A 16,123-nucleotide genomic window follows, 5' to 3' on the forward strand; every position below is an offset into this window, starting at 1 on the left:
GTCTTCCCGTCTCCTGCTGATGGAGAACACCGTCTGCCACCTAGCCAAGGTACCAGGGCTCCGACCCTGGCACCGTTTAACTTGAACGTCTCCTCCGCTGGAGCTACACCTAGCTCCAGCCTCCACTCCTCTCAACTTGAACTACAGACGTAATCTGCCTTAGACTCCAGACTGTTTTCCCACCCCGGGCTGTCTAGATCCCTAGGTGGGCGTTCCCTAACTGCCTGGCCCCGCCCACTGGTGTGCCTGTCTTGCCCTGAGGGGGGTGACTAGGGTTTCAGGTCGGCTGTGTGTAACCTAGGTGAGGGATGGTGTTATGTGGGGGCTATTGTGTGACTATCTGGTTTTGCCAGGGCGTCACAGTATGATCTACCTGAAAATTCATCTTATCTTGATTAGTTTGAACTTTTTCTCACTATTCTATTTGCACACAATAAAAGTAAAAAACTTGATAAATTGATGTATTTTTGTAATATAATTATTATATTTTTATGTTTATACATTTTTTATTTCAAATTATGAATGGTAGTTTAAAACTTTTATGACCAATAGGAGCTGTTTGTTCATTGTCGGTCCTTTGTGTAATCTACAGAGAAGAGTGGAGGAAGTGATATGAAAGTGTAACTTGGAGGATGGCTTGTTTGGCCAACAGTTGTCTCTCCTCACTCCACCACCACTATGCACACCCAATCGTACTCCTTCATTCCAATGGGAAATAAGGGGAATATTGGATCAGCCTACCTCCTGTGGGAATGAAGGATTGCACATGGTGGATTTACATCTCCTCTTGGGTGATTTGGGAATCCCCGTATGTGAACCGCCCCACGGGCTCGGCCGGCCGACGAGCCGCTCGGATCCGTGCTCGTACTGTGGGTGGCTCGAGCTCTTTGCGGACCCGGGGGTCATGTCGCTCCGTAAGGGGGAAGGTTGGGGCTACACGCGGGGACTTCGGTGGGGAGTCCCACGGCCAAAGCCGCGGTGGTTTGTAGGGGATTTAAGTTTGTGACGCCACCAACGGGTTGTGGTGAATGGATGGACACCACCGCTGCTGTTGACTAGGCCTCCCGGGGACGGTATTGCGCAGCTTGGTGTTGACCCCTCCGTGGGTAGGGGAGGGATGGTCCCGGGGGCCCGAGGGAAATGCTAAGGCGGGGGATTGGATGCGTGCTGGGGTGTCGGTGCGGTGCAGCGCAGTGCATGGCCCGAAGGCACTGGTGTACTCACTATGACACAACACACTGGAGTCTCTGGTAAACCAACCGGGATGATGAACAGTGCCCGCAGCCGGCTGCAGCTTCTCCCTTAACAGGTTGGTGGTTTCTGCCTTTCTCCTGCACCTCCTTAATGTGAATGTTATGACTCCTATGCCTAGGCAACGGTAGTCCGCTTCCCGGCTTGCTGGGTGTCGGGAGAGCCCTGTTTGCCTGCAGACGCTGGCCCTTTGGGTCTCTATGCCTTGGCAGTGGCTTTACCCTAATGGTTGGGCTGTTGTCTTCAGACAGGTCTTCTGTAGGAAAGCAGTCCCAGTCCAGTCCTCAATCAGTTGATTTGACTCAGCCCAGTTGTTTCTGGGCTTCGTGCTGGGTCTGAGTACCCCTCCTGGTGCTCCGTTTTCCAATCGGTTCAATACCAGCTGGCTACCGCCCGACCCCGGTCCCTACGGTTCCACCGGCTGTAATCCCAGCTCCTGCAGGCGGCCACCACCGTCTGCCTCCTTGCCAGAGGTGACTGGGCTCCAACCCAGCCACCTGAGTAGACTATTGGCAGGCCTGGTCACAGATCTGCCCTTGAACTCGACTTCTCTCTTGGAACTACTCTCTAGAACTCAGTGTTTTCCCGCCTCCAGGCCTGTGAACTCCTCGGTGGGCGGAGCCAACCGCCTGGCTCCTCCCCCTGGTTTGGACATCAAAACTGGAGGGTGGTGACAAGGCTTTTGAAGTTTGGCTGCTGTCACCTTTTTGGGGAGGGGGGTGTGTGTGCATGGGACTACCTGGGACGACCTGACTAGTCCAGGGCGTCACATATGCAAAAGATCCTTATCCAATCTCACGGAGATTAGATTAGAATTCTTTTATCCTTGTTTTTATATGGCCAACATGAGACTTTATATTTCCTGCCCAGTCAGGCTTTGATCTGAGAAACTAATGCTGGATTTAAACAACATGACTACGACTGTTAAAAGACTACCAGTCAACTATATGATTAATTATTTCAGTTCAAATTTAGACAGGCTGACCACACTTCCATGTACCCAGAACGATCATTAATACAATCTGTGTGCAAAGAATATCATTAAAGAACATCCCTTTATTTATACTGGTTTATATGATGCAGAGAAAAATGTTTTTAAAATGGAAATTTATCAGGTCTTTCTACTTCAGCTAAGAATAGCATGACGTAGGGACAGAGACACTGATTCCAGCGATGTATCATTTATTGGGCTGCCTGCTGTGGTTTTTCTAAAGATCCCTGTTTTCTCTGCTGCAGATCTAGCAGTTCTCTGAATGCTGAGCTCTGTATAACTCCGCCCACATCACTGATTGGTAGCTTTTTGTGTACACTGTGCATAGGCAGAAAACTGCCAATCAGTGGTGAGTACGAGCTTACACAGAGCAGGTGGACTGCATGGCACCACGCAACGTGTAGTTGTAATCTCCTACTGATAAAACACAAATTTTTGGGAAAGAACAAGTAGCCCAGTGATATATCACTGAACTCAGTATCTCTGCCCCTACATCATGCTGTTCTCAGATTAAATAGAAACTAAAATGCTGACAAATTCCCTTTATGCACAGTTAAAAATAATTTTCCTGATGAACAAGCCCTTTGTTCATTCTTCAGGTGCTTGACAGCTTAAATAGACTGGCCAATAATCGAGAAAGTCTTGTTCCCAATTCGGAACTAAGTGAAGGCCTCAAATGAAGACCGTTCCCCCAGCTAATAATTAGGATGTGTTGAGATCTGGAAAATTGGGAGAGATTTTGAATACCTCTCATTGGCGGGGTGTCAGAAGCCCACCTGGCAGGGAATTGGGGTGACCCACAAAATGCTACCCAAGGAGACCACTGAGTGACAAGGTCAGACTAGTAGCTGATTTGCCAGCAATTATATCTTCTATTCTGTAGATTCGATTATTACCTATCGCCCAGGCCAGCAAGTAGGGGGTGACATTGGATTTCCATGGCCGAGGTATCATCTAAATGTAGCTTTAGATGAATGGTTTTAATATGCCAACACAACTAGAAGAAGATGGATCTGAACAGGTTGAAAACTCTTCATATTGAGCAGAATTGTTCTTACCTAACAACCACAGGAATCCTCTGCTAGTACAATGGAGAATATAGAGCCATTATTTCGGCATTTTTTACCCAGATGTGTGGAATGTTTCTTGGTTACGCAGATTTTTGATCTGTATGTGGGGATGCTCAGGATGGTATGGGCATCTTTCCATCATTATGAATGTGCCAAACAGATTACCGCATTGTGCCACCTCACCTGCACCTCCTGTCTCAACTTAAAACAGCCCTTCCCTAAAAACTGACTCATTCCAAACAGCAAAATTGTGAAAGAGAAGGCAAAAAGGGGAATACTGTGTGTAGACAAGTTATCACCCATGCTATGTCAGTACATCTTACCACAAGAAAAGGACCTCAAAGTGGAAAGGTTGTTTGTTTCTATGACAAATAAAGACTGAGCAGAGCTGAATGTGGTTTGCTTTCCTCCATACATTGCTGTATTGTTTTATAGTTCTCTCTGAATATCATTTATCACACGGATCCAAATAATATGAACATAGATGGACTTGAACTTAAGCCCGCTTTACACGCTACAACAAATCTAACGATGTGTCGGCGGGGTCACATCGTAAGTGACGCACATCCGGCATCGTTAGTGTTGTTGTAGCGTGTGACAGCTACGTGCGATTGCGATTGAGCGTAAAACCGTTCATCGCATACACGTCGTTCATTTCCTTAAAATTGCACGTCGGGTTGTTCGATGTTCCCGAGGCAGCACACATCGCAGTGTGTGACACCCCGGGAACAATGAACAGATCTTACCTGCGTCCCGCGGCTCCCGCTGGCTATGCGGAAGGAAGGAGGTGGGCGGGATGTTTACGTCCTGCTCATCTCTGCCCCTCCGCTTCTATTGGCCGGCTGCCACGTGACGTCGCTGTGACGCCGAACGTCCCTCCCACTCCAGGAAGTGGATGTTCGCCGCCCACATTGAAGTCGTATGGAAGGGTAAGTACGTGTGACGGGGAAATAATTGTTTGTGCGACACGGTCAACAAATTGAACGTGCCACACATGCGATGGGGACGGGTACAATGGCATACGATATCGTATGTGATATCGTAAGGTGTAAAGCAGCCTTTAGTCCTGAAAGGAAAGTGTGCAGCATCAAGCTCCTGGGAGTCGCCTGTCCCCCCTTCAACAGTACTGTGAGTCCTTTTCCGGGGTTCACACCCAATAGGGTTTAGGCCTCAGCAGTTAGAGCACGGTAGCCGCACTGCACTTTTAGCAGAGGCTAGTTAGGTTGTTAGTATTTGTAGTCGTAAGTAAATTCTCCGTATAAAGTTTACCGTTGTGATACTTGTAATAGTTGGGGCAACACAGGGTTGGTGCGACCCACCTAGAATCTGCAATGTTTGTTAACTATCCTGTTGCCAAACTATACTTCACCATTGATTTACAGTACACATATATTTCCTGTCCATTAATAAAGCACTTCCCTTGTGTCTGCACACTCACCTCCTGTATCGGTATTGAACATTGCCTAGTGGTGGTACTGTTGCCACTACTTCATAAGTAGTGCAGTAGCAAGTCTACACTACACCTACACCTTCCTTTTCTATCCCACAGCACTGAAAAGGCAAGGCAGGCACGGTTTATTCTTACCTCTACACATACCCCAAATACCACTGTGGCACCCATCTTCCCATCTTGGAAGATGGAAAAAAGAATTGGAGACCCAAGTCCTCATTCCTCACAGCCACATGACCATGCCTTGGAATAGTAAAACTAGAGCAATAGCTGAAGTTGAGCCCTGCCTATTCAATTAAATCTATGGGGCTCCTGAAGGCAGCTGAACGAGGTTCTTGTTTTTTTGTGTAAGTGACATAGCCCACGAGTGGTGTGTCAGAGAGAATGCTCGACCACCACTCCATCCTACAACTCTTCCTACCCGCAGTGTTGTGGTGGGGAAAATGAGGGGCTGGGATCCCCCAATCTGGCAATTAATTTGGGGCCCCATAGTCAGACCCTTAATCCAACCACTTTTTTTTACTATATGTTAGATAGGAGAAAATGCTCAGACTTGACTAGCGCTTTCATCTCAGTAGGAAGGTTCATGACCAACACATTGATAAAGCATGGGATAAAAGGCCTTATAACTCTCCAGATCATGAGAATGGTGGTGACGTCAAGAGATCCTGTGATGAATAGTCATCTATAAATGATTTTTTTTTGAGGATGTGGCTTCCTTTGATGTCTGTGATAAGAAGTGAACATGGATAAAATACCTACAGGGGCATAGATAGAGGGGAAGCAGAGGTAGAAGTTTCACCTGGGTCTTGGTTCCTTGGGGAGTGGTTGTGGAACTTAAGATGACACCAATATTATACATTTTGCACGGACCTGTACAGATTTTTTTCAATAAAGTCTAGAAAGGTGTTTACATAACTAAGGGTGGGTATTTTCTTTGGTGGCAATTATAAGCCCGATATTAAAGAGCTAATGGTCTAATGTGTATGGGGTGTTGACCGACTGACGGTCGAGAGAAATGTTGATCGCACATGTCCAATTTTAAATTGTTGGTTGCATTGTTGTTTCTGAGATGTTCTCATAGAGAACACAGTGGCGCTTGGCCGAGTGACCTCTCCGGTGTAAGGATGTGTTGGCTGGGATGGCCATTGGCTGAATAATCAGCCAACATATCACTGGTGAAACTACATGGGGGGGGGGCTTTTCTACTCTAATGCAGGAGAGATTGTGCGTTTTGTTGAGGTATTGGACTGAGAAGGCCCCATATACTGTTTTGGCACAGAGGCCCTTTACTGTTGGGTCTGCCAGTGGGCCAGAGCATTGTTCGGCCAGCAGTCATCTAATATATATGGCCAAACTTAGCCAATATTTTTTTTGCAGTTGTTTAACTACAGTGATGGTACACTTATGAAGACAACCCACTGACCCTACCATGGTTATAACAGCCATCACCTGCATCTTCCTTCAACTTATCATCATCTTACCCCTATCACATAGAGCTCCGCTCTCATCAGGATAATCATACGATGCATCTAGCAAAATATACGGCTTGGAACGTGATGATAGAGGAGACACCAGCCTGTGTAATCTGTACCCACTTAAAGAAGCAGGTTAGAAAAACATCCATGGGAAGAAGATTGATTAGTAAAGATCAGGTAAAGTCCAACCCAGGATAAAAATGTGCAAAACTCACTCATCAACACAATCAAAGATGTCAATCTACGCTAGGTTATTTTATATACATGGTTGCACCCTCAACAGCAAATATCTAGAGAAGACAGGTGTCTTTGCTTGATGGCGCACTTCAATCAAATCAGCATGTATGTTAGAAAGTAAATTATAACTGGTATGGCACTATCTAGCAGTGCATCACTACGGAAAAAGATACATAGGTGTAAAATGTAAAAAAAAAATGGATAAAAAAACGGTGATACTTTTGTTATACATTTTACCTTAATATATGTTTACCATAAAGGCAGTGTGATGTCTTATGTAATGTTATTTACTCCCCTGCATTGGAGTACATGCCCCACCAGCCCCTCTTCTCCTTATTTAAGCAGCTATGGGTGTGTTTAATGACAAGCTTCCGATAACAGTGAACAGAACTCTGAATGCAGCTCTGGTTTATAGATAGGGTATGTGCACACGTTTAACATTCTTGGCATGAAAAACGCTGCTTAAGGCCTCCGACACACATCTGTGCCGCCGGTACGTGATTGGTACGTTTTTGCACATACCGGCGGCACGGAGACACGTACACCAATGCTACCCTATGGTAGCAGGCACACACACGTAAAACCACATGGAAAGTGTGTCCGTGTCCGTTTGTGCGTTTTTCCAACATGCTGACATGTCCGTTTTTCTCTGGCAGCACGGGTGTCACACGGCCCGCATATGGACCACACGGATGTAGTGTGGATGCGGTCCGGTGTGACACGCGCCAGAGAAAACTCATGTGTCAGAGTAAAAAATAACATCTTTACTCACCTTCTCCAGCCCTCCTGTCTCTGCCGCTGCTGCCTCTTGCTGCCGACCGCCGCTCATTATGCTCATTTAATATTCCCTTCACTGCGGTCGGCAGCAGCAGGGAGTCGGCAGAGCTGGAGACCGAAGATCAGTACCCTGGACAGCAGGAAGGACCACGTGAGTATGCAAATTACCGGTTCTCCATGTGTTATCGCGGATAGCACACGGAGAACACACGTGGCCCGCACGTACCGGAGACACGTACTTACCTACACGCAACACGCAGGGAAAATACGTGTCTCACGGCACGTGTGTGATTTTCACGTGAGTGTGGCAGAGGCCTAAAGGGAACCTGTAAGGTCCAATACACACCCAGGACCACGAGAAGTTTTGGATGCATATTGCTAAACCCTGCATCTAGTAGCATACATAAAGAGATCTTTAGAAAAAGTATTTCTAAAGATTTTTTATGATATGCTAATGAGTAGTGATGTGCGGACAAGGAAAAGTCCGGATCCACGCAGTTTGAAAGGTACCCGGGTGCCGGGCCCAAGTGTTTGATCCGGATCCGGCACTCGAGAAATTAAAAAATAAAATAAAGGAAAAATAATGAAAATAAGAATGAAGTGAGCACTTCATACGTACAGAGGCTCCATCATATATGCACTGTTTTCCCTGCTTTCCATGCCCACAAATGTCTGTGATTGGTTGCAGTCAGACGCGCCCCCATCCTGTGTGATAGCGTCTGACTGCAACCACTCACAGGCACTGCTTGCGGGTCAGTATAGTGGTATAAAAATAAATAAATAAAACAATTGATGTAGGGTCCCCCTATTATGATACCCAGCACAGATTAAGCCCATGGCTACAGGCTGCAGCCCCCAGCCCTCTTCCACCCCTGTATTAACCCTAAAACACCCCTGCAGGTCTGATGTAATTCACACGAGGTCCCAAGATGATTAAGCTCTGCTACATGTAAGTCACAGCGAGCGGCAATAGAGCATGACTGCTCGCTGTGAGTGCAGACAGAGACTGACTGAGCCGTGATCAGTGGTGACGTCACTCAGATGATTTGCGGTCACAGCTGTGTGTTCCCACCTGTGGCCGCAAATCACCTGAGCGATGTCACAGCTGATCACGGCTCAGTCATAGTCTGCAGTCACAATGGGTAATCATGCTCTATGGCCACTCGCTGTGACTTACATGTAGCAGAGTTGAATCGTCGTGGGACCTTGTTCGCGGTTCCTCTTATTTTGATACACAGCCAAGATAAATGCAGGGCTGGAGGCTGCAGCCTGTAGCCGTTGGCTTTATCTATGCTAGGTATAATATGGGGAACCCTTTGTCAATTGTTTTATTTATTATTATACCACAATGCTGACCCACAGACAGCACCTGTGAGTGGTTGCAGTGAGACATGCTGTCACACAGGCTGGGGTTGCCTCTGATTGCAATGCAACCAATCACAGATGCCAGGACGGCCAGTGGGCAGGGAAAGTAGTGCATATGTGATGAGGCTAATACGCAGCACCGGAAGTGAATGCGTAACCTGGAAGCAATGTGCCGCCATGACAGATCCTTGGTGAGTACAGCGCACGCTCTCCTATCCCCCATTCCTTCTACCAACATTTTTAATCTCTGGATTCTGGTCCCCAAAGACTTATATGGGGACTAGATTCCAGACCGGAACCGGATTTTTTAAAAAAAGATAACATGGACCTGCCGATCTCGGTTATCTGCGAGTCACTCATCACTACTGAGTGCAGGGACAAGTCGCAGAGGCGTTAATTCCCCCGACTAGTCTGCCCTCCTAGCATGTTAACATGCCCACATGGGCGTGCTAATATGCTATTCAATGCCCTGCGTTATCGGCGGTGACGCGCGTACCTGTGTTCATTGTCACTGCATCAGACGCTGGGTTTCAGCTCAGTTCGCATAATCAGAAGTCCCCGCACTTCCGGTCATGTACACATCCCGGATTCAGAGAGGTCTTGTGCGTATAACCGGAAGTGCAAGGACGTCTGATCATGCGCACTGACCCTAAACTTGGCATCTGAAGCGCTGACAACGGAAACAGGTACGCGGGTCACCACTGATGATGCTGAGCAATGGACATTGAATAGCATATTAGTAAGCTCCTGTAGGCGTACTTACATGCTAAGACGGCGGACTAGTTGGGGGAAGTAACGCCCTTACGACTAGTCCCTGTGCTCATTAGCATGTCATAAACAATCTGTAGAAATACGTTTTCTAGAGATCTCTATCTATGCTATTAGATGCTGGGACAGTTAGGCAGGGATTAGCAATATGCACCCAGAACTGTGAAAAAAAATTCTTTGAAGGAGAAAATCTGCCAGGGAAAAATAAGTATGAGATTTTAGAAATCTCTTTCACTTTGCTGGTACTGTAAAATATTGCATCTCTTTCCCATGAAAAATATAACACGTAGCCAAGCCCATATTTCATGGACTAGTGTGATGGAGACAGGGAAAACTCTCATATGATTCATTCTTGTTTTACTGAATATTACAATAAACAGTGAATTCGCATTAAATGACTATAGGAAACCCAGTTTGTGAATATTGTCAACTAATGAACAGATATCCATAAACTCTAAATAGAATAGCTGTACAGTAGTTTTTACTACTGATGAGCGAACCCGTGGATAATTGGGTCCTCCAAACCAACACGGGAAAGAAAAATCAAAGTTGGTGAGCAAACTTGACTGCAAACTTAACCACAAACAATGAACCCCATACAAGTCAATGGGGACGAGATGTTTGGGGCTATAGAATGGTCATAGTAACTGCTATGGGGCTGCAAATGAAGGTTAAATGGTAGTAAAAGCAGGATAGTTATACATACCGTGTTTCTCTGTGTTTCCTGGAGGATCACGCTGCAGTCAGACTTTCTTCCAGGACCTCTATTAAGGTTCATGAATATTCACTGCTTACCCTGCCCACCCTCTGTGCCAGTGTCTGTGATTGGTTGCAGACTGCTATACACGCCTCTCACCCTGTGCCCACGTCTGTGATTGGTTGCAGTTAGTTGGCTGTATGGTAGTGTAAAAAATGAATGAATGAATGAATGAATAAATAATAATAAAAAATGATGTTTGCTCCTGTCACATTTTAATAGCCAGCATGGGTAAAACAACAGCGGTAGGCTGCAGCCCCCACCTGTAAGCTTTATCGTGGCTGGATATCAAAATAGAGGGGGGAAAATTCGTAGGGTCCCCTCATTTTTAATATCCAGCCACAGTAAAGCAGACAGGTGGGGTCTGGTATTATAACGATGGGAGGTATCATGGATATGGGCACCCCCAGCCTACAAATACCAGCAAGCATCTGCCCAGAATTGTTGCATCCATTAGATGCAACCATTCCTGGCTTTACCCTGCTCATCCCGATTGCCCTGGTGCAGTGGTAATTGGGGTAATATAAGGGGTTAATGACAACTGTTATTTGTCAGTTGCCATCAAGCCCTAGATTAGTAATGGGAGGCATCTATGTGACTCCCCCATTACTAATCCTGTAACTGAAAAGAAATAAAACAAACAGAATATATCCACTATTTGAAATACAATACATACACTCTCTTTCACCCCTTTATTAACCACAAAAACACCCTTGCAGATCCGATTTAATCCATACAAAGTCCCATGACGATCCTGGCACTGCTATATCTGAAGCCTGTAGAGAGGAAAAAATGTCCACTCTCTGTAGCCTCCAGAAAACACTCAGAGCAGTGGGGGGTAGAGTTGAGCGATGTTCAAGGCTCGAGGTTCTCTAATTTCATGTTCGAGTGATTTTGAGAGGTGTTTGAGACGTTCGACGAACTCGAGCCTTTTGCTAAAAGCTCGATAGTTCGAGTAACGTTCGAGAACGGTTCGAGCACCAAAAGCATGGCTTTTTACAGCTACGTGTAAAGGGAGCCATCACTGGCAGCCTGCGGTAAGCTGGTAACCAGGGTAAATATCGGGTATCTAAGCAAAGCGCTTTGCTTAGTAACCCGATGTTTACCCTGGCTACGTGTGCAAAAATCCCCGAAAGCCACACAGAAGCACTTCCGTGTGACTTCCGTCGGATGCCGCTGCAGTCTGTGTCCCGCTCCAGCCCCAGCCCCGCGGCTGCATGCTCAGCGGTGTCCACAGCTGCCCGCACTGTACGGTGTCCGCAGCTGCCCACACTGCAGTGACAGCAGCCACGGGGATGACAAGCGCTGCCATCAGGAGGTTAGTGAAGTTCCTTACCTGCGGTGATGAAGTCCTGCCCTCCCGACGTCAGCGCTGTCACTGTCTTCCATGGCCGCCGCTTGTTACATCTCCTCTCGCTGCCGACCCGAGACTGTCACTAGCGGTGACGTCACAGGCACCCGCGATACTTGGTTGTGAAGGCAGCGGTCATTGAACTCAGTGACAGCTCTGCTATCAGGAGTGCAGCGATCACCGCAGGTAATGTACCTCGCTATCCTCCTGACAGTAACACTTGTCATGCCCTGCAGTGACAGCTCTGCTATCAGAAGTGCAGCGATCACACCATGTAATGTACCTTGCTATCTTCCTGACAGCAGCACTTGTCATGCCCTGCAGAGACAGCTCTGCTATCAGGAGTGCAGCGATCACTGCAGGTAATGTACCTCGCTATCCTCCTGACAGCAGCACTTGTCATGCCCTGCAGTGACCTGGGCTGACCTATTGATGTTAGCTCAGGTCACTGTACGGCTCTCCCAACCAATATGGAACATTCTGTTCTTCATTGACTGGGACATTGACTATTGTATGGATCGTCATGGGACCCCCTTGGATTACAGCAGACCTGGATTTGTTTTTCTTTCTAATAAATTGGTGAAAGAGGGAATGTTTTGGGGAGTGTTTTTTCAAATAAAAATGTGTTAGTCGTCTATTTTTTTTTATTACTGACTGGGTTGGTGATGTCGGGTATCTGATAAACGCTTGACATCACAAATCCCAGGGCTTGATGCCAGGTGACATTACACATCTGGTATTAACCCCATATATTACCCCGTTTGCCACCACACCAGGGCAACAGTATGAGCTGGAGCGAAGCACCAGGATTGGCGCATCTAATGGATGCGCCACTTCTGGGGCGGCTGCAGCCTGCTATTTTTAGGCTGGGGAGAGTCCAATAACCATGGACCTCTCTAGTCTGAGAATATCAGACCCCAGCTGTCCGCTTTACCTTGGCTGGTGATCCAATTTTGGGGGGACCCCCACGTGTTTGTTTCTTTTTAATTATTTATTTAATTTACAATAACAGTGTGGGGTGCCCTCAGTTTTGGATTACCAGCCAAGGTGAAGCTGCCAGCTGTGGTCTGCAGGCTGCAGCCGTCTGCTTTACCCTATCTGGCTATCAAAAATAGGGGGAACCCCACGTCATTTTTTTTTTTAAAATGTATTTATTTTTTTGGCTAAATACAAGGCTAAGCACCCTTTAGTGCCACATGAAAGGCACCAAAGGGTGCAAAATTACAAAATGCAGGAGAGTGGGACATTATGTGTCTTTCTGCCATTATAATGACAGAAAAGACTGATATGAAGTGTACAAGCACAAGAAAGCCGCATTCACCCTACTCCTCTGATTCTGTCGTATGTGCCATGACACATGCGACAGAAAACTCCTCTCCAGGCCCTGCCAGGTCACCCCCTATAACTCCATCGGTGTTCCCCGGTGTCCCACGGTACCTGTGCAGCGTCAATCTCCTGCGGCCCCCTCCTTCACAATAGATGCTGCTGCATGCACAGAGCGGCTGTCAGCTCAGCTTCCTGTCTTCAGTCACAGTAAGTGGCGGCAACTATGCATCTGTAAGCTACTGCAATGCCCTGCTCATGAGGTAAGGACATAGTTGATCAGGAGAGCTATACTACATTTCCAAATGGAGGTATTTGCTTTTATAGTTGCCCTGCTGAACGACTACCAAACATGACAGTCCGTTATACGCCACAAGAAAACATGTCTAAATAGCGAGCTCTGTTGTTTAGTATTCGTTCAGCAGGATAACTGGACTTAAAGGGGTATTCCATCTCTAAGATCCTATCCCCAATATATAGTAGGTGTAATAGCAATAATATTAGTAAATACCTTTTTTTGGAAATGTAGTATAGTTCTCCTGGTTAGGCATGCCCTTACCTCATGAGCAGGGCATTGCAGCTTTGGTAGCAACAGTTACGACCAAGAGCAACCCACTGTCTCTATGCATGTTGGTAACCATGCATCTGTAAGCTACAGCAATGCCCTGCTCATGAGGTAAGGAACATAGTTAATCAGGAGAGCTATACTAAATTTCCAAATGGAGGTATTTGCTATTTCTGTTGCACTGCTGAACGAATACCAAGCATGAGAGTCCGTTATACGCCGCAAAATGACATGTCTAAATAGCGAGCTCTGTTGTTAAGTATTCATTCAGGACAACTGGACTTAAAGGGGTGTTCCATCTCCAAGATCCTATCCCCAATATATAGTAGGTGGAATAGTAATAATATCAACAAATACCAATATTTGGAAATGTAGAATAGTTCCCCTGATTAGGCATGCCCTTACCTCATGAGCAGGGCTTTGCAGCTTTGGTAGCAACAGTTACGGCATGGACTCTGCTGCTGTGGACCCGGGGAGAGTGGGTGCAGATTCATTGCACCCACACTTCTCACATGGTGGGTCTGCACTCCCAGAAAATGGGGGATACGTTCCCTGAGCGTGTCCCCCCATATTCTAGATCAGTGATGGCGAACCTGTGGCACTCCAGCTGTTGCAAAACTACAATTCCCATCATGTCTTCACAGCCAAAGTTTTTGCTTTGAATGGCCAGGAATGATGGGAATTGTAGTTTTGCAACAGCTGGAGTGCGACAGGTTCGCCATCACTGTTCTAGATGGTCCAGAGTCGTCGTGGGACCCCCTTATTTTTTTTTTCCTTACAAAAAAATTGGTGAAAGAGGGAATGTTTTGGGGAGTGTTTTTTCAAATAAATTTTTTTTGGCTATTTTTTTTGTTAGTTCTGACAGTTTGTGATATCGGGTATCTGATAGACGCCATGACATAACAAACTGCTGGGCTTGATGTCAGGTGACCTTACAGCTAGTATCAACCCCATTTATTACCCCGTTTGCCACTGCACCAGGGCACGAGATGAGCTGGGGTGAAGCGCCAGGATTGGCGCATCTAGTGGATGCGCCACTTCTGGGGCGCCTGCAGCCTGCTATTTTTAGGCTGTGAAGGGCCAATAACTATGGACCTTCCCACCTTGAGAATACCAGACCACAGCTGTCTGCTTTACCTTGGCTGGTGATCCAATTTGGGGGGGACCCTACTTTTTTTTTGTAATTATTATTATTTATAAAATAATTATAAAAAAGAGCCTGCGGTGACCTCCACATTGGATCCCCAACCACGGTAAAGCTGCCAGCTGTGGTTTTCAGGCTACAGCCGTCTGCTTTACCTTAGCTGGCTATCAAAAATGGGGGGACCGCACGTCATTTTTTGTTTAATATTTTTTTAAATAAAAAAATTAATGAACTTCCCTGTATTTTGATTGCCAGCCAAGGTAACGCCAGGCAGATGGGGGTGGCAACCCGTAGCTGTCTGCTTTATCTGCGCTGAGAGTCAAAAATACCGCGTAGCGTTACGTCATTTTTTTTAATGATTTATTTTTACAGTACTGTGGATGTCAGGCAATCAAAATACAGGGAAGCCCATTTTTTTTTTTAGTTATTTAAATAAATATTTAAAAAAAGGGTAATCCAAGCAGCTACTGGCTGCTAACCCCCACTGCTTGGTGTTACCTTCACTGGCAATGGAAAATCCAGGGAAGCATTTTTTATTTTATTTTGCCAAAAAACTAAAATAAAAAAAGATGTGTGCTTCGCCATATTTTTGTATGCTAGCCAGGTACAGCAGGCAGCTACGGCTGCCCCCAACCCCCAGCTGGCTATTTGTACCCGGCTGGGAACTAAAAATATAGGGAAGACCTTTTCTTAATTATTTCATGAATTTCATGAAATAATTAAAAAAACAAAACACGTGGGCTTCGCCCCATTTTTGTGTCCAGCCGGGTACAACTAGGCAGCTGGGGATTGGAATCCGCAGCACAGGTTAGCCCGAGCTTTCTGCACCCCTCTGCTGCGAATTGAAGTCCGCAGCCGCTCCAGAAAATGGCGCTTTCATAGAAGCGCCATAATCTGGCGCTGTATCCAACTCTCCCAGCAGCCCTGAAGCCGGGTGGCTTGCTGGATAATGAGTTAATACTAGCTTTGCTTCACTAGCTAGTATTAAGTCAGAGATTCTTAATATCTGTCAAGTTTGACCCGGCCATTAAGAGTCTCCAATAAAGGGTTAAAAAAAGACACCACACAGAGAAAAAATACTTTAATAGAAATAAATACACAGACACACTTAGAGACTCCATGTTTATTACTCCCTGTCAGCCCTCCACAATCCTGCTCTTCTGTCTTCTTTCTCCTTCAACCCATGCAGCTCTGCTACATCAGACAGCACAGCATGGGAGTAAGAACGCTGCTGCTCCCGTGCAGTCTATTCACTCAGTGAGAGTGACCAGAGGCTTCCAGCTGTAAGCGTCACCGCTGACAGATGGGTTACCATAGCAACGGTGCCCCGATCACGTGATTCCCGGTGCTGCTATTTACCGGCTGTGACAGCTAGTCCCTGCATGTGGGCTGACTCTGAAAAGAGCGCACACATGCATGGACGGGGAAGCCCATCATGTGCCCGAGCATCTCGCCGGTAAAAGGACATGCTCAAACGAGCACCGCTTACCGGAGCGATGCACTGACAGGATCTAGCAATGACGTCTAGCCATGTGACCAGTCTGTAGCCAATGAGATAATAGACACGTGACTGGTCACATGCTTTTTTTGACGTCA

This window comes from Anomaloglossus baeobatrachus, chromosome 3 (assembly GCF_048569485.1).
Source record: "Anomaloglossus baeobatrachus isolate aAnoBae1 chromosome 3, aAnoBae1.hap1, whole genome shotgun sequence".
Classification (NCBI taxonomy): Eukaryota; Metazoa; Chordata; class Amphibia; order Anura; family Aromobatidae; genus Anomaloglossus; species Anomaloglossus baeobatrachus.